The 20505-nt window shown below is 43.5% G+C and overlaps 1 protein-coding gene across 2 annotated transcripts in view; it reads left to right on the forward strand.

The window, feature by feature from the left end:
- Positions 1–20505, forward strand: part of SCPEP1 (serine carboxypeptidase 1) — a 218211-nt gene that overhangs the window by 132337 nt on the left and 65369 nt on the right. The gene's annotated exons all lie outside the window — the stretch shown is intronic.

The following is a 20505-nucleotide window of genomic DNA, read 5'->3' on the forward strand; positions in this document are numbered from 1 at the left end:
AGCGGGTAGATAATGGGATCCAACCAGTTAAAGGTAGACAAGAGCCTGAATAGTGGTTCTCTAGTTTGATTCAGAGATGTATAGTTTCTTTTTCATAGGAGTGATCGTTGATACCAGACAGATTGCCTCTTTTTGGCAATGTGAAACTTGAAGGAAAGTTTGCTCCCTTAAGATGAAGTCCAGGAATTTACTTTGGAAGTGAGTCGGGGTTAGTCAATATTAATGTTTGTAGGTTGGGCTTGTTCCCTGTTGCTTCAGTATGTTCACTAGTCACTCTTATGATGGCCTGTATTCACTTTGCAATGTTGGATACATATAGCCATATTCTGCCGTATGAGAGATTTTCTGTGTCCTCCATTTAGCCTGGACTGCCCAATCCCTTTCGACATTAAGTGCTAATGACCGAATGATGATGACTTAGATAGGATGTTACATTTCTGTCTTGTGCTAGTGGGCCCTTCGAATTACGCTAGTTATATCCCAGTGTTTGGATCTTTTAACATATTCTAGCCTTTTGTCTTCAACAGTCTTTGGTAGATTGCCAGATCGGTTTCATTGTAGAGCTGTGACAATGGAACGGATATCTGGAAATTGAATGTTAAACACAATCAAACACCTGCTTACTTTTACCCACAAAACATGATCTTAGTTAGTGATATAATTACCTTTTAATACATGGCAGTTGCAGATCTTGAAGACCTATCCGTAATGGCTTCCTCGGTTGAAAGCTTATGCATATTGACCTTGTTGCAGAGTGACAAGCACATTACCCATGTACAGGGTTGAGCACACAACACTGTCTCGTTAAATATGCTGCTTGTACTTTATAACGAGTATCACAGGTTTCACAGCTCGCGTAGGCTTTTTATAGGGCAGGCTGAAGCAGTTGTGTTTGTAGAAACCTGTTTTTCTATGCTTCACTTCCTAGGGCCAAACATGAAGTCTTCCTAAGCTGTTAGTCCCCTCTCCCCCCCCCCCCCCCCCCCCCCCCCCCCCCCCCCCACCACCACTCCTCGGCCATTTAAGTTGGGCCTTCTTCAATTTTGTTTTATTGCAACCGTTAACTTCCTTACAGGTGACAAGTAAGGGAGGGAACAAGGTCTTGTTTTGAGGGATACATAGTGCGGGTAGGCGAGCAACAGACTGGAGGTGAGAGGTACAACAAACACCAGAGCTGAAGGAAAATATTCAGGAGGAAATGCAACAAGCTCCTCTAAATAAGCGATTTTTTATTTGGTGGGAGTAAGGGTGTGTATCGGGCATAATAGTCTGTCTACTTGCAGGTAATTGGCACCTGAGCAACTTTTTCTTGTTTGCGACAGTATGAAGTGTTTCTGGGCTTTCATATTTGTACCTGAGGGACGCAGTGGGGTTAGCTCTTAACACTGCCACATGACATGTAGTAAACATGTTAATAAAGGGGATTCATCTTGTGGGCATTATGTACTGGTCAAATTATACAATTCTTGGGTTCATGCAGAACTTGGCACCCTGTGAACTTTAGGTGCTGTATCATGATACCATTTACTGTACTGCACTAGAGCAGAAGGTATCTGTGCACTTTATTTTGGGCCTTGAGCACATACATTAACTTGAAATATCTTAGAGTTAATAAATCTCTTTCCAATAGCAGAGTAGACAAATACAAAGAAGCAATTACTAACCTGTGTCCCGAACTATGTTGTGTACAAAAGATTCATTAACTCTGAGATCTTTCAATTTAATGTATGCGCTGAAAACCCCAAAATAATTATACAGACAGACCCCTCCTGCACTGGCGCTGTGCAGAAAATGGAAAAAAGATAAAGCCATAGTAGAGGCAATGGACAAGCCATATACGAGGGTAATAAGAGATGATTCACAATCGTAATTGAAAGCAGGGCTTTAGTATCAATGGGAAATCTTAGAGATCTTTACTTCGTAATGTTCTTTTTTTTTATCTCTTTGATTTATTGCTTTAGCTCTTTCTGGTGCCTACTAGTTTTTCATGCCCACATCTAATGAGTGTCTTGTGGTTTATTTTGACACCCAGGAGTAGAAATTCTTCTCAAACGGGTTACTTCTTGCATCCAAAAAAGGGTGACTTTCTCTCTTAGCCTAATATGCATTACTTCCTGAGTACTTCCTAAGTTCCCTCCTTATTATTCTCTGCATGTTTAAGAGGATACATTTTGTTTACCTTAAATTAATTTGAAGATGTGGTATTCTCTTCCAGGGGATCCTCATCAATAGTCATAAGCACTGAATATTCCCTCCCACGTGCGGTACCCCGGAAATAATAAGAATGATATATTAAAAATATATATATATATATATATATATATATAACCTACTGGCGGTCGCCAGTAGGTAGTTATAGTTAGGATTTTTTCTGACACGCCCCTCGTTCAGGAGCACAAATAACCGACAAACTTTCGTGGCTTGGAGTGTTTTAAAAGTGCATATATATATATATATATATATATATATATATATATATATATATATATATATATATATATATATTCACTGAAAAAACCATAGGTTTCACACCAGTTGTAGTTAGGTGGAAATTTTACTCGCATAAAACCATTGAAATTCCCACGTTATAGTTAGTTGGACTCACTATAACTTGCGCGTGCAATGCACTGCTGATGACGTTACATATTACATCACTCATGACATGGTCAGCTACATCACTCATGACATCACTGATGACATCTCAAATGACATCACTGATGACATCATCCAGTGAATGTGTATCTTTCTGAAAAATAAATATTTTTTATATGTATATCTAAAGGTTGATGGAAGAATAAATGGGTAAATAAATGTCTAAATGGATGTTTTTTTGTGTAAAATTGATTGGTTAACTGACTTATTAAATGTATCTTAGTGAATACATATATTAGCGAGTAATGTTTAAATATTGAAATATCTGTATCTGTGTCTCACTTTGTGTATAAGTGGCTGCATGGGTTGGTGAGTAGCTACATGAGTGTGTATATGGGTTATTAGTTGTTTTTTTAAGTATCAGTATCAGTGTCTGTATGATTCGGTGGGGGATATTACTTAGAGCACAGATGCATGAATGAGTGGCTCACTATTTGCATGTATTTTGAAGACAGCATGTGTGCAAGACTGTATGGGTGGATGATTGTGTGTATGGGTAGGTTAGTGAGTATGTGTTTTTATAATTGATTGTTTAAGAGAGTAAATATGTTTCCGTTTCTGTAGAAGTATGTGTAGTGGTGTGTATATAGCAGTATAATCAAGTAAATCTTTTTTTGATAGTTTATTTGCATGTGTGAATTTGTGTGTGAGTAACTATATGGATGAGTATTAGTGTGTAACAGGATGTATAGGTGTATGAGTACATATGATGAGTAAGTACATGCATGAGGGACTTTATAGAACTGTTGGTGAATGAGTGGATGTGTATGTAGATGTTGGAGTTACCTAATAAGTTGTTGTAATTGGTATTGGTTTCTCCATTTTTAAGAAAATGTTAGTTTCTATTTTTGAATGTGTGTCAAAGGTTATTTTATGCTGATAGGAGGTCTACCACTTTGTCACAAGGATATTGTCATCAGTGATGTCATTTGAGATGTCATCAGTGATGTCATGAGTAATGTCACTGACCATGTCATGAGTGATGTAATATGTGACGTCATCAGCAGTGCATTGCACGCGCAAGTTATAGTGAGTCCAACTAACTATAACGTGGGAATTTCAATGGTTATATGCGAGTAAAATTTCCACCTAACTATAACTGGTGTGAAACCTATGGTTTTTTCAGTGATATATATATATATATATAATTTTTCTCATACCAATCATACCAATGCAGCCCCCATCTAGAAGGCTAAACAATGCAAGAACGCATAAACTGCTTTTGCAACACATAATACATGTATAAAAACACAGGAGAAAAAGTAGCACTTGAACTCTGTTTTTAATGACTAAACTGCATGAAAAAACTGCAGATAAAGCAGACATTGTTAGCCTACAGGCTGCATTGTAAACCAATATCATAGAAAATGAAAGCATTTTCATACAAAACTGGCACCGTGCCTTTAAGGCAGCCATGACCCCTAGCTTCCCATCATGCTTTCCGGCTCCTTAAGTCAAGACCCTGGATTCACAGCTCTTCCTTTTTTGACTTTGTCAAAAATTATCTGTTTTTTTTTTGAGGATTTTTTGCTTTCACTCGACCTCTTTTAACCTTAGAGTGAGAGTGAAACCTTTTTTGAGGTCCAGAAAAGTTTTTTTCTGTTAGAAATGCCTTCCTTATTTGATCCTTGCCCTGCCTGTGGCATGAAGAAGGCTAGATCTGACACACACCCTGTGTGTATTCTCTGCCTCCCTGATTCTCACTCTACTGCCACCTATCATCATTGCAAGAAGTTGTTGAGAAGGACCATCAAGGACAGGTAGAGAATTCGTCTTTATGGCCTCTCTCAAAGCGGTAGATCTCCAGTGAGGGAGCAGAAAAAGAGAACTTGGTCGACGTCAAGAGGCAAGGTCCCGACCTCTTCTCCTTCGGCGTCGGGCTCGACGTCGAAGCCGCCGTCTGCCTCGACGTCGAAGCCGCGGTCAAAGAAGACCTCGAGAACAAGGCTCTCAACATCGACTAAGGTAAAGGGCCCTCTATTGTCGTCAACCAGGGGACGATCAACGTCGAGGGGCAAATCTCAGTTGACGCTGGCTAGGCGATCAACGTCGAGGCAACTCAGTCATCGCCACAACAATGGCGATCGACGTCGAGGCAGAGGTTCCCATCGAGGTCAGCGCAAAGTTCTTCGACGTCGAGGCACAAGACTCTGTCCCCGATGCCGAGGCAGAAGTCTCTGTTGAGGGCAGCACATCGCAGGTTGACATCGAGACACCGGTCTTCAGAGCAGAGGCGGCTGACGTATAAACACGGTACTCTGTCGGCGTTAGGTAGACCTCCGACGTCGAGAGGCCGGTCCACTGCAAGATGGAGTCCTCCATCTAAGAGGAGAAAGTCAACATCGAGACAGGCGTCACCGTCAATAAGACGACGGTCGACGTCGAGAGGGCAGTCTGTCCACAGGAGACGTTCCAGATCGCCATCAAGGTGCCAGTCCAAAGAAGCCTCACGCCCGCGAAGTCTGTCTACATCGCAGTCACCAACATCGAGAGCAGGTTCTCGCAGCTCTCACATAGGTTCCACGTCAAATCTCCGAAGGTTGCGATCTCGACGTCCAGCAGTCCAGTGTCCGGGGGACATCAATATTCTCCGACCAGGCCTGCGCAAGAAAGAAAACTCTCCTCCTTCTCCTCCACATTCTTCTGAGGGGCGAGAAGGGCAAAGATCGGCTTCTATCCATCTATCACCAAGATGGAACAGTCCCTTGCATCACTGGGCCACAAATCTAGCCACAAGGACATAGCACTACTGGAGCCCCCTCCATAGATCTCCATTGGCTCGGCTGGTACAGGCGGTGGATAGAGAGCGTACTCCATCAAGAGCTAAGGATCTCAGTTGCACTCCTGCGCCCTCTCACAGAAGGGGATCTAGATCCAGAAGCAGAAGGAGAATGCACAGATCTCCAACACCTTCCTCCTCTTCCACTCACACTTCTTTCAGAGACTATTCACCTACTCTTACTGACAGCCCACCGCCGAGGGTCTCTCTGGTGGATGACGTTGGCACGTTTTCTTGCTCCTGGTTTACATTTATATCACCATGATGAGTCTTCACATTAATCTGACGCCACCTTTAGGAAATGTGCCCTTAAATGCACCGGTTGTGCATGGAGTGTACCCGCGCACCAATTCTGTTGTAGAAATGTTATTCTTTGGTTTTACATTCTCTCACCACCCTTAACCCCCATGGATATTGTCCTCCTTTTTCCCTTTCTCTCCCCCGCTAGGCATCTGAGGCTACAAATATTAGGCATATTATTCATGTCTTGATGATGATCCGTGTATCAAGATAACAGATCGAAACGCAGTCGACTTCTCATAACACCTTATAGAAGCTCACAACTTTAAGTGTACTAATATTATAAAGGTGTTCTGTTATATTTTGCTGTACCTTAACACTGTGTAATCAGTGGTACTGTAAACCTCATGCTTTTGCCTACAAGCCCTTATGTTCCAGTCCTGACAATGAATGTTTGTTGCACATGTGTTGAGTAGGGTGCAGGCTTGTGCCCCACTTTGTGAATTGTTGTGTAACATCTCCTATATTCAAATAAAAGTAAATATTAGACCTCTGCCCGGATGGGTATGTCCAAACAATATATCTACGACTGAGTCTATATTTATTCACCATGCATAATTCCCCTAAAGGGACCACTGGTGTTTGAATAGCATTACCCCCAAGGTCCCTTTCGACTCACTTGGGTCTCCTTGTTGTTTTCAAATCGACGCAACAACCTACACAGAGAATCCATTATCTGGGAGCTCTGGTAGACTCTGAGGTAGGAAAAGTGTTTACTTCAGAGGAGAGACAGTTTTCCATCATACAGAAATGCAAACTGGTTCTGGACAACAGAATGCAGTAGGTTCATTGGATTGCCTCTCTGTTAGGGACGCTGGCATCCTGCATCTTTCTGGTCCCCAATGCCAGGCTGCAAATGCCTCCTCTACTGCAGGATCTGGAGGACAAGTGGGACCAGCAATCAACTCGCTGAGCTGACAAAATAAGTCTGACGCAGCAAGAGCATCCATCCCATAGTGGTTGAAGGAGACTATGCAAATAGGGATACCTTTTCATCAAGCACCTCCCTCTCAAACACTGATCACAGACTCTTCACTCCAGGTCTAGGGAGCCCACATGGGGTCTCTCCAGATGCAAGGTCAATGGTCATCAAAAGAGCGCTCATATCACATAAACAAGCTGGAAGTGAGAGCAGTTCACCTGGCCTTTAAGGCCTTCCTCCCTTCGATTCAGGCAAGTTCAATCTTGTACAGATGTACATTACTACCACCATGTACTACCTGAACAAACTTGGGGAACTCGCTCACGCACATTGTCTCTGGAAGCTCAGGCTCTCTGGCATTGGCTCCTGGCACAGAACCTATCAATCACAGCGGTACACCTGCCTGGAGAACAGAACGCGAGAGTGGATGCTCTCAGTCGACACTTTGAAGACAGACAAGACTGGGTTCTCAGCGATGAGGTGGTCGAACACATCTTCCAGACTTGGGGTCGTCCCAGCATCTATCTGTTCACGGACGACGAAAATACAAAATGCTGAGACTTCGCCTCCAGGTTCTACCGGGCAGGGTCGAAGCGGAGTGCCCTTTTGATAGACTGGTCAGGGGCATTTGTGTATGCCTTTCCACTCCTTCCTCTCATCCCAAACGTGGTGATCAAGCTGTCTCATTTGCACACCACGAGAATGATCCTGATTGCCATGCACCGGCCGAGACAATGGTGGTACCCGGACCTTCTGCACCTGTCAGAAAGCCCTCGCAGGAAGCTGCCGTACAGACTGGACCAGCTGTCCAAGATGACTGGGAGGATTCATCACCGCAACCTTCCCTGACTGAACTTGGCAGCATGGCTCCTGAGGTCCTCCAGTATGGCCATTTAGGACTACCACAAGACTGCATGTCCACCTTAAAAGAAGCAAGAAGGCTGTCCACTAGACACTCATATGTGTGCTAGTGTAAATGTTTTAATATGTGGTGCGTTCAAAACAATTGTAACCCAACCAAAGGGCAGGAGGAGGTAATTCTACCATACCTGCTTTACCTGGCTAAATCAGGCTTGAAGTTTCCTTCTATTAAGTTGCACTTAGCAGCTAGCACTGCATATAGGTGCTCGCCTTCTCAGCCTTCTTTCTCTCAGTTGCAGGCTGTGAAAGACTTCTTACAGGCTCTGAAAAAAGTCTACCCTCCAGTCCGGCCTCCTTCACCTCCCTGGGAGCTGAACCTGGTGCTATCAAAGTTGATGGGTCCACTGTTCGAACCTATCCGCAAAGCAACCTTGCAACAACTCACTTGGAAGGTAGCGATCACATCAGCTCGCAGAGTGAGCGAAATACAGGCCCTCTGCTCTAAGGAGCCTTATATTGTTTTCTATCTTAATAGGGTCGTATTGAGGACTCCTCCCTCCCTCCTTCCTTCCGAAGGTGGTGCCAGATTTCCATGTGAATCAGACCATCTCTCTGCCTACCTTTTTCCCTAATCCCTCCACTCCAGCTGACAGGGCTTTACACTTGACCTAAAAAGAGTTTTTAAATTCTTTCTGGAAAGGTCAAAGTCCATGAGAAAATCTGATCAACTGTTTGTTAACTATGGGTCAATCAGAATAGTTTTTCCAGCTTCAAAGCGGTGGATAGTTTCATGCATCAAGTAGCTTATCAATTGGCGCAACGGCCCCTTGGGCCTACTCCCAAGGCGCATTCCGCGAGCGGAAAAGCGGCTACAACTGCTTTTCTTCATAACGTGCCTATTTCTGAAATCAGTAAGGCGGCAACTTGGAGGTCCGTCCATACATTTACGAGGCAGTATTGTCTAGATTCAGACACCAGAGCAGACACCCAAGTAAGCCAGGCCTCCTTGAGGAATCTGTTCAGCAGCTGATTACGGCTGTTGTATTTGGGTCATTCTCACTCATTTGCCTGCATGTGGAAGTTGGGCTTGCTATTATATTTAGTGCTTATGACTATTGATGAGGATCCCCTGGAAGAGAAGGATAAGTTACCTGTACTCCTAGTTCACTTCCAGGGGTATCCTCATCGAAGTCATAAGCCACCCACCTCCCTAGGCAAATTAGATTTTCTTCATTGTTAAAGGATATCTTTGTGCCCTGATCTTCAGGGTTACGCAAAGAACAACTGACCTAACTCTCACCCCTGAGGCATGATGGGAAGCTAGGGGGCATGGCTGCCTTAAAGACATGGTGCCAGTTTTGTATGAAAATGCTTTTGTTTTCTATGCTATTGGTTTACTATGCTATTGGTTTACAATACAGCCTTTAGGTTAACAATGTCTGCTTTATTTGTAGTTTTTTCATGAGGTTTACTCATTAAAAACAGAGTTCAAGTGCTACTTGCCCTCCTGTGTATTTATACATGTATTATATGTTTGCAAAAGCAGTTTATGCGTTCTTACATGGTTTAGCCTCCTAGATGGGGGCTGCATTGGTATGAGAAAAATGATATATGTGTATATATATATATATATATATATATATATATATATATATATATATATATATATATATATATATATATATATATATATTCATATATCATTTTTATTATTTCCGGGGTCCCAGCACACGGTTGGGAATATTTGGTGCTTGATGAGGATACCCCTGGAAGAGAACTAGGATTACAGGTCAGTAACTTATCCTTCTTTAACTTTAGTCATCCTCTTCTTTGCTTTCAGGACACTATCCCGAAGCAAAAGATGTTTTATTACCTGGGTTATGTAGTTAATCTTTTAGTGTCTTTGCACAATAAGGAGAGCTATCTGTAAACCAGAGTTTGCTCTTCTGGATATGTCTCGGGTAATGGGAGTGTAGCTGGTTTGCCTGTTGTTCATTACACATTGTATTACTTCTGTAATAGGGCTGAGTTGGTAGTGTATGACACATGTCCTAAAGAGTTTTCTTGGAAGATAGCACTGGAAGAGCTACAGCAAATCAAGTATGTTTCTTTTAATGATGGAGCTTAATAATGAGCTTATGGTTATTGTGTATGTATTTGGAGTTATCTACTTGATTCACCCGTGCTGTTACAGCCTCATGTGGCTCCCTATTTTATGAATCTTGCTCAGCAGCTTCGGCTATTTTGACTTAACTGTCTTCTCGTATTTGGGACTCTGTATTGTCTATTGGGCCATCAACATCCCCTTTCCATCTTCAATTTTTCCCTCTCCTGGTGCTTGTTTGCATGAATATTCTTAACACATGCTCTAATCCTACTTACTTCCAAGCCCATTAACCCCTTCAATGCTCATGACGAGCTCAGCTCGTCATGAGGCACAGTTGAGCTGTGCTGATGACGAGCTGAGCTCGTCATGAAACAATAGTATTCAATGAAGGTCAGCACAGGAGGGGAAAATGCACAGCAGCCAAGGTGTTAACTGTTGCTTGCTGATGCAAGAGAAGCATTACTTCTGTTGTGTGTCACTAACTGGCCCCCCTTCCTAATCAAGGACACTCTTCATACTTGACTTGCTTGTCTCCTAGATGGAGGCAAATCTATTGTAAGGACACTTGTACTATCATCCCCTTACCTTTCATGTAGCTAGGCCTGGTTCAGGTATATTATCAGTGGTTATAGTGTAAATCAATGAGTAGTATTTTGTATTTTCTCTGATTTTACCTTTGGGTTTGAGGTTTTGGGGCTTGAGTGTAGAAAGCAGGCTCTTTCAATAGTGTACCAAAAAGAGACGCATTGTGCAGAGTCTCGAGGGATCCTTTATTGGTGTACAGGAACTTGCTTTAACAATCCGAAGGTGCTGTGTGGTAGTGTGGTTGAGCAGCCTTGGCTTTTTGAGGGTCTCTGGAGCAAGGGCACACTGTTGGTGGGCTTGGACTGTGGGGCTCTGGTGCAGAGATATGTTTGTCAGGTTGCTTGCGTTGGAGGCTCACTTTCTTGGTCGACCCGGAGAGGGGAAAAAACAGGACAACAGGGCCACTCTCGATGGCCTCTCTGATACAAACATCCTACGTCAGTAGGTCTGTCTTGGTGGTATTGATGAACACTAAACAAGCCTTGACTGCTGCAACAGCTCCATTAACCCGGGTATTGGTGCAAGTCGGCTACTGGAGGTCCTGGTGATTCCAAACTTGGTAAGCAGATATGTTCCTGGAGCATGGGGACCTTCTGCAGGGATGCGTCTTCCTCAGAGGACCTGGCAGTCTGCGAACGATGTACAAGGTTCATGTGGTTGGTGGCTGCAGGGAAGTGGCTCCTCCATCTCAAGGGAGATGCTGGCTGGTTTTGCTGGCAGCACTTCAAGGCTTTTGGAGGATGCACTGCTGCAGGATGAGTCGGCTCTTAGCAATTGTCAAGGCAGGAGCAGGCGAACAGAACTGAGGTGGCAAAGTGAGCTAGTGAACGATGATGGATTCATCCCAGATCTGTGACTGGGGGTGAGTGCCTGAAAGGTTTGTGCTCTGTCCATCATCTCCTTGTGTTTGCTTTGTTCGCCCTAAGTTGGCAGGGTGTGCCCAGACCTGAATCCCTTGCTCACTTTGCCCCTGGAGTAAAGCTAGCCTGTCTGAAAAGGGGTGTTAACCCCGAAACTGGTCCCAGGATGCTTGTTTCTGGTTCAAGGAAGACCTGGCTTGGCAGTTCGGGCTCGACTTGTACCCATGAGGCACAGGGTCATGACTGATTTGCATATAGCTTAGTCTGAACTGAGGTGGCGAAGTGAGCTAAAGAACAATAAAAGATTCAACCCAGGTCTGTTACTGAGGGTGAGTGTCTGAAAAGTTTTAATGGTCCTTCCATCATCTCCTTGTGCTTGCTTTGGCTCCTAGTACACAGTTCTTGTGTTTTTCTGCTCTTTTTTTACCTTCTTTTTATTTAGTCAGATGAATCAGAGTTCCTGGTGTCGGAGGGGGGAGAGAAACCTAAATACTGAATGTAGAGGTGTAAAGGGTAGTAGCTAATGGACTACTTTGTGTGTAAATATTTTTATTTGTTGATTAACTAAAATCATTACAAACAAGAATAGATAAAAACAACCTACATAAACAAACATATACTATGCACAAAGTTATTACCTTAAAATGATCATCTAAAATTGCATTAATACAGTCAATTCCATAATAATGTTTAAACGTTTACACACTAATTAAAGTACAGGTATTAACTAGAGTACAATATATTAGCAGCAATCCCTGTTATAGCAGCATTTAACTAAAGTGACAAGTGTTAGCAAGCTATAGTTAAGTGCAATGTGCATAACTATAGTAAATTATACTAATAGACCCTTCAACTGGCATACATTTTGATTTAAACAATTCTTAAAATAAGCTTCTTTTATTATTTTGGATCACGATAAATAGTTATGTACTTGTTCTTCGTCTTTGAGTTTCTTCTCAGCAATAATAATGAACTTAACAAAGTGATAAGTAAGTTTTATATTGGCCCCACCCAAACAGGTAATAATTGATTGCCTGCATGTTCTAATTCCTAGTTCATTACAAATTGGTTTTAGGATCAACTTCCGAGCCTCTGCCAAAGCTGGACATAAGGTTACAATGTGTGTTAGTGTTTCCTCCCTTTGGCTACAAAGCCTGCAAATGCTAGATACCCATTGATTTTGCCATTTTGGTATACCATCCATAGCTAATTGACTACTTAACCATGGGTTCACTATTCCTCCTAAATGATCACTTCCTGTGGGTAGTGGGTATAACCCTGTCCCAGAGTTCCTAATTCCACAAAAAACAAAATGGCGGGACCCTTCTTTCATGGAGCATGTCAGGCAGCCCACCATAGGGGTGTGACTAGCCTGGTAGTGCAAGACGCCTACTGCATGACTAATATCCTATTTGTTCTGGAGCCAAATGGGCCTCAGGTCAGGGAGTGTCCTCCAGGTCTGGGGGAAGCTGGGGTCGCATATCTAATTCTGCCCCCTGGCCTTGATATGCTGTATCACTAATGAATACACACACAAGGGGTGCTAAGGTCTATAGTGGCTGAGAAATGTCAAATGTGTACTCAATGGATAGAAGTGTAGACTGTGAATGTGGGAGAGCAGAGCAAAAGTGAACCCATCAGCCCGCCCATTGATGGAACTTCATCATCTGGGATTTTGGAAAAACCAGCCTGGTATCCACTAGGTGTCTCACCTTGAGGGTATTGTCAGTACAACTACTAGTGTGTAATCTACCAGTGATGGAAATCTAGGTAACAGTGTAAAGGGCTGTGGGAAGTGAGAAAAGTTGCAGTGTTACAGGAGCGGATTGTTTCTATACACCATGACTTCATCGCCTACCAATCTACACACACAGGGATGGTAGGTTATTGATCTTGACATGGTACGTTTACACATTTGTCTCACTATCACAGTTGCAGTAGTGTTGTACTAGGTCCTGAAGAAAGCCTTTCTAGGCTGAAACATGTCGACCAATTGATTCATCTAAGGATGGTAATATTTGTTTGCATCCATTCACACTCTGCTTTTAATCTTGTCACCATGGTGACCGTCTGAATAAAGGTTTATTAGGCACCATGCTAGTCAATTTTATCTCACCACTTTTTAATTAGCACATATGCTTTGAACACTGCAACTTTTGTCACTTCCCACAGCCCTTTACACTGTTACCTAGATTTCTATCACTGGTAGATTACACACTAGTAGTTGTACTGACAATACCCTCAAGGTGAGACACCTAGTGGATACCAGGCTGGTTTTTCCAAAATCCCAGATGATGAAGTTCCGTCAATGGGCGGGCTGATGGGTTCACTTTTGCTCTGCTCTCCCACATTCACATTCTAAACTTCTATCCATTGAGTACACATTTGACATTTCTCAGCCACTATAGACATTAGCACCCCTTGTGTGTGTATTCATTTGTTTAATAGGGGTAGGGTTTTTTCAGGTCTTTAATCTTGCATCCCCCATAGACCCTTTCCACCTTTCCACCTTTGTTTGTTGTTGTTGTTGATGCTGTATCACTAGCCATCCTGCTAGAGGAGCCGATAATACCTTCTCCAGAGCAGGCTTTGATTCTGGACTTCAGAGTGCAGATGCTCACCACCGGAGGTCCAAAACTAGCCTGTGGTGACGGGCTGAAAGTACCAGTCAGCCAGCTTACTAGAGGACTAGTAGGTTCCAAGGGGCACCTCTCAGGTGACCTTTGGGTGCGTGTCATAATAAATCCAATACTGGGATCAGTGTGGATTTATTAAGACCATGTGTTTAATACCATATGTCATACATGTCAGTAAAGCCACCTTGCAGCTGAGGAAGTCCTGACCAGTGCCCAGTACATGTACTTAAGATGGCTTCCCTGTTCACTTGTACTATTTTGTAATTGAACTAGACAGCACAAGGGCATAGCTGCTCATGCAGATATACCCTCATATGTAATATAATGCACCCTGCTTTAGGGCTAAATACCTGCTGTAGGAGCTCCTTACTTACATACATACTTTTGATGTGAGGGACAGTGAACGTGCCATGTCGTCTTTTCAGTCATGGTTTGCACCATGACACGCATTCTGCAATGGCAGGCGGTGGCATAATGCAGTCTGCAGCCCTTAGGGACCCTCTTTAATACCCATATCCTAGGTACCCGGGGCACCACTTAATAGGGACTTACAGTTACAGGGGTACTAAGGTATGTGCCAATTGTGTGACAAATAGACCAATTTGCCTTGTTTTTAGTGAAAGAGCACTGGGGCCTGGTTACTAGGGTCCCAGTTCACATCAGTCGACCAACATCCATACCAGTGGCAAAAAGTGGGGGTGACGTGACCAAAAGGGGCATTTTTTTCTACTTGTAGTACCCAATATATTGTTCTTATTGATGTTTCATGGCACTTTAGACTACTCTCAATGGGGGATTGGATGGAACAAGAGACTAAAATGATAAATGCAACTACAGATAAGACCTAGTGAACTATTGACCTGACCTGGTGAGAAAGAAAATAGCATTAATGGTAATGACTTAAGCAGTGTTAGAGGACTCAAAATAATTGATGGCACACACTACCAAGCTTTAATTGATCTGGTTACAGTCAGTAGATCAGGCCTTTCGTACTCTATGAAAGCCAACTCTGGGGTGCCTGCATATACTCATTGTGTTTTTTCTTTAGGCCTCTCTGTTGCCCTTCCTTGCAACCTGTAATGCCAATATTAAACGTAGCCTGGCCTTTCTCTTCTGTGCTCTGTCCTTGAACCTTCATTTACATCTGACTTTCTTCAGCAGAAGATGTTTGGTCTAAAGTTAACAAACCGCTTAGTTCCTAATGTTCAAACGTCTGGATTAAATACATGTAGGTTGTTTAACTGTTGAACAGGGCTCGTGTAGTGTGCCTAATTTGAGAGTTCAGACACTTAAACTCATCTGCCTGGTTGTGACTTTGCACCTCTGGCTTCCCGGGCCTGTTGGTCACTACGGCCCACTTTGGGCTTGCAGGTGGAAGATATGCCCCCTTTGCTATTTTCTGGCATTGACTTTCAGGCATCAAGGGAAGACATGGCCTTCTTTGGCAAGCGAGGACATCTTGGAATTGGTGCTTTGTCTCCTGCTGCATAGTTGACGTGAAGAGGATATTTGGGCAGCGCTTCGGGGGGCGGGGGGGGGGGGGGGGTCTGTTTTCTCCTCTTGACTGTGTGAAGAGTATTCTTCTGTCCACATATGAGTTTGTCCAATCCAGAATGGCCCCCTTCCCAATACCTACAATTAGATTCCTATTTAAGATGGCAGAACCATTTCCTGTGCAGTGTTTCCTCTTCCTGCAAAGCTTGAGAATATAAAAGAAGAGGAAAACAAACTGGAAGTGTGCCAAATTCATTCAGATATTGGTTTTTCAGCATGTGTCGTTTGGCTCCTAATTTTTCCAGCACCTGGAAGAAGCCATTGAGAATCCTACAGTCTGATCGAGCCCTTGCTCAACTTTCTCCTAGGGTTCTCCTATGTTTGCCACTTTCATCTACCTAATTCTTCAGCAGTCTATACTTTGATGTTTGCCTGGAGATGTTTTGATACATTGGATTTTCCCTCCATAATAACCCTTTCTAAGAGACACCAGTTTCTTTACATATATCGGAGGTGTGGTAGGGCTCAATGGCTAACGAACTGAGTCACTCTCTCCTTGGACAAGCCTAGTTAAGACAGTTTGAGTGCTAGTCCTGTCCTGCTATTAACTAAGAGTTCACTACTTATTCTTGAAAGCCTGGTTCTCCTGGTTGAGTATTGGCTGCAAAGATGCCTCTGTAGTAACTATCAATATGTACACAAATACTGCATGGTGTTACCTTTATAATCGAAGCAAGTGCTAGTCACTTAAGTGATTCAAAAAATCACCTGATTCATCATTGGCTTCCTCCGTGCTGCCCTGCCAACAGTGATCTAAAGTACACAGCACAAATAGCTCCACCCCTCTGGTGGGAATGTGAACAGTTTTTATAGTGTGCCAAAAATGTCGTCACCCAGTAATCTTGTGGACCTACTTAATCTGGTAAATCTGTTTTACTTCGGCAATGTAACTTCTGAGTCCTTTGATTGGCAGCATTGGTTAGTCCATTTGTAGTGCAAAGCTGGAAACAAGACCAAGAGAGGGGGGTTATCAGCCAACGCCCAAACATTAAGGGATATATTTTTAAAACGCACAATACACAAGTTATTATTTTTGGGACGCTTTGTTGGCCCAAAATCATACCTTTTATACAGCGAATGAGTAAAAGTGAATGGGTAAAGGAGCAAGGTCCAATATAGTTATTGCTTGTGAATATAAAGTTATTGTATACTAAAGCGACAAAATTAATATGACTATTGAAGTACATCCAAATGCATTCAAATGTATATCTAAGGATTTTTCAAAATGTCATGATTATTTTTGTTTTTCAAGTAAAAGTAATGTTTCTAAACTAGTGAAGTTAATATATGCTCTGAAGACATCAAAAAGTAGTATACATACCCTTCTGCTCTGTTGTAGTTCATTTGGCTGTTATACCAATTAAGAAGCAATGCCGATAATGCAGGAGTTTCTGGTGTTTATTCTTATCCTCCGTTACACCATTTTGTTACTGACTACATATCATGTCAATGTCCATTAGGAATAATCGGGCATTCTTCCCCAATGTGTAATACATTTTCATAATTCTTATTATGATGTGGCATGATAGCGCAGCTGTCGCCAGACAATTATGTTGGCATCCCTAGAGAGGGCCTTTGGATACAGCCACATTTGGCAGCTAGGGGGACATATTCGATTGAGTAGAAGTTGTGTGCTTCCGCAAAGCGCTTGCCTTCCACTCAACTGTGATAATTTTCTTATTTATCCAGCTGCCTCAGCTTGAATTTTCAGGGGAGCACACACAACATTGTAATGCTATTAAAGTGTATCAGATAACTAGATAATTTAGGTTTCTCTAGCAGAGCACAGGTGGGAGAAGGGCAGTCCTCAACCAGCATGGTTGTTTAGGTCTGGCTTGACGGTGCCACTGTCACATGACCTTGTAACCTACACCAATATTATACTACAGGTATTTGCTTCCACTCAAATACATGTCCATTCCCATAATATTTACTTGTTATCCTTCAAATTATCATACAACATTTCTTTAAAGCCAGGCCTATTGGCATTGCCAGTGCTTGTTTAAATAGGTTCTGGTTCCCATTCCCCATGGGCTCGAGTATAGTTTGTTTTGCATCGTGAATCCTTTTCTGGATTCACACTCTTTGCATTATTCTGCCATCTAGTGGTTGGTTCCTGAATTGTCGTTTTTTTCCTACTTTTTATTTTCTTGTTTTTGGGCGCTGTCGGCCACTATTTGGTGCTAGGTACGTCCCCTGTGTGATGTCAGACGGCGCCCTGGAGGTCATTGTGCATGGTAGCCATCTTCAGAATCTTTTTTCCGCTGTTGGGTCTGGAAGCAAGACTGGAAGCTCCAAAGTTTTTCGGGATATCCCAAAAAAAGAAGAAAAAGCCAAAAAAAGTTCCAGTGAATTACACCGAACATTGACAATGCAACCGGAGATAAAAGCAGGACTTCAGGATCGACACGGAAGACCTCTTACGGTCGACAAATGGCAAGGTAGGGGTCATGGAAAATACCCCTTTCACGTTCTGCCCGAGTGCCACCACAAGTTCGCACAACACGATCCACACAATGTGTGCAACCTCTGCCTACCAAAGGACTATAAATACAAGGACTGTGAGGCCGGCGCCACGTTCCTCCAAAAACACTCCAGACTCTTCGAAAGCGGAGAGAGGCCCACTAAGCCACCATGTCGCAAACATCAAAGTAGACTACTCTTAACGACCTGGGGCTGTCCAGTGACGACGAGGACCAGGGAATTCCAGCAGAGTCGACGCACGAGTGATCGGACGTCAAAACTCTGGAAGGAGACTCCAAGAAATCATGCGCCCACAAGAAGGCGAGTGACACAGGGAAGAAGTCTTATAGGATACGACACCACACACATCCGTCGTAACCAAAGGGCCACAAAGGAAAGGCGCAACCAAAGGCAGCCCGATGCAGACTAAAAAGGCGATTGAAGGTCTGTCGTGATCTAAAGAACCCCACGGAACCCTACCAAGGGATACCGAAAACCAGAGTCGCACACCAACCCCCGAAGAGAAGAGCGACCCAGTCGAAGGACGCAAGTTCGAGCAAGAGAAGAAGTCTCTGGTGTCCGATGCCGAGAGAATACCCGAGATCAAGAAAAAACAACTCTAGGCCAAGATGGCGACGCTGCTCCACAAGAAATAAAAGAGTTCAAAGTGTCACTTAAAGACTTCCGGATCCCGAAAGTCCTGGTCACCGACCCGGAAAACATTGACGCTGAGTAGGTTGAAGACGCCAAAGGAGAAGAGGACATCTTCTAATCCCCTCCAACCCGCGAACCTCACGGAAAAGATCCAGAGGATTCCAAAGACTCTCCAGAAGAGGTGGAAGATTCCGAAAATGTCAAGGACACATGGAAAGACTTCAACACCGAAAGTCCCAAAGAGGAGATATGCTGTTATCCATCGAAGGCATCGCCACTAGATGATATAGCCTTCTACAACCAGCTGGTGAAGAGGGCAGCAGACACTTTGGGGGTACCCCTCAAAGAGGAAAAGGGAGACACTTGTTTCCTGCTGGAAACACTGGCCCCTGCCAACAAGGGGACACAGTACTTGCCAATGCTGCCAAGCATCCTAGACCAGGGCAAGGAAGCCTTTAAGGAACCATCCTCAAGCAAGGGGGTGACACCAAGGGTCGAGAAGAAGTAAAAGGCCTCCTCCAAGGACCCTAAATATATTCAGGGGAACACCATCATCGTCACCACGGCCAGAAGAGCTAATGCACTCTCTAACACTTGACCCCCACCAGAAAAAGAAAGAGAATTGATATGGTGGGAAGAAAGATGGAGAAAGAAGCAGCAACAAAATGGCGCATCACTGACTCTAATGTCCTCCTGGACAGACCCGGGCAACAGCAGTGGGTTGAAAAGGAGGAGCTTATCGACAAGCTCCCTGAGGAGGGCAAAAAGAGGAAATTCTATTGTCCAAGAAGACCGAAAGATTGCAAACAGATGCTTTAAATATGCACTAGATGCAGTAAACACTGTCAGCAGGCAAATGTGCTCGGGCACCACCCTAAGAATACATGCTTTGCTTAGGATCTCAGGGTTCAAACACGAGGTACACACCTCCTTCAACAGGCCTTTTGCAGGGGACACACTATTTGGGAAGGACGTAGACAAATCCCTCCAACAAATCAAGAAGGACAATGAAACAGCCAGATCGAAGGGAGCCCTCCAGCAAAGAGGTACCTTCAAAAGAGGTGGGTTCAACAACAGAAAACCCACAGGAAGAGGTTATTTTGGCCAAGGACAGCAAATGTCACAACAGCAACAAGGCCAAGGGACCTGACAACAAATAGGCCAACAATCAGGATACCAAGGTTGGTAACAACAACACAAGCAGCCCTTTTGAGGAAGAGGCAGAGGCAATGGCCAGCCCTCTAGAAGAAGAGGAACTGGCTCGAATTGACTCCCAAATACAAGAGGACCCACATCAAACACCAGTGGGAGGAAGAATGTATAACGATTATTCAGACAGTGGCAAAAAATCACAACAGACAATTGGATATTAAATCTTGTGAAATCCGCGTATAGCATTGAACTAACAAGGACACCACCTGCAAACCCACCAAAAACAAAAAGTGTCAAAAAACAAGAACTCTTACATTTAAATTTGGAAATAAAGGAACTACTGCAAAAACCAGCAATAGAATTAGAACACACCATTAGTTCCAGGAACTCCCTTTCGGAATTAAGTCCGCACCATGGGTTTTCACCAAGTGCCTAGCCGAAGTGGTGGCACACCTAAGAGAAGGGGTACATGTTTACCCCTACCTGGACGACTGGCTCATAAGGGCAAACATAAGACAGCAATGCCTTAAGCATATTCAATCAATTATTCACACGGTGCAAGGTTTAGATTTCTCTATTAACCACAAGAAGTCACCCACAAAGCCAGAAATAGAAAAGACTTTACTAGGTGCAAGACTAAACTCAAACGTGCGGGCGTACCCTACGCAGAAGAGAATACAAGCAATAAAGCAAGAAACCATCACTCTACCACAAGGGTCGGTCTCTGATGGTGAGGAGGGTCACCAAACCTATGGGCATGATGGCATCATGCATACAGAGGCATTACTGTCGCATTTTAAACGGGTGCTGGCGCTAACATTGGACGCAGTTATCCCGGAAAAGAACACTAAGCCTGGATCCAGTTGAGTCTCAGCACCTTGGTACTCAGGGGCTCTAAAAAGGGGAAAAGCCTCTTGTAAAACTCTGGAGAGGAAATGGAGACGCTCCAAAAATGAGCGAGACAAAATGGCCTATAAAAA

This window comes from Lissotriton vulgaris, chromosome 7, assembly GCF_964263255.1.
Source record: "Lissotriton vulgaris chromosome 7, aLisVul1.2, whole genome shotgun sequence".
NCBI classification, from domain to species: Eukaryota; Metazoa; Chordata; class Amphibia; order Caudata; family Salamandridae; genus Lissotriton; species Lissotriton vulgaris.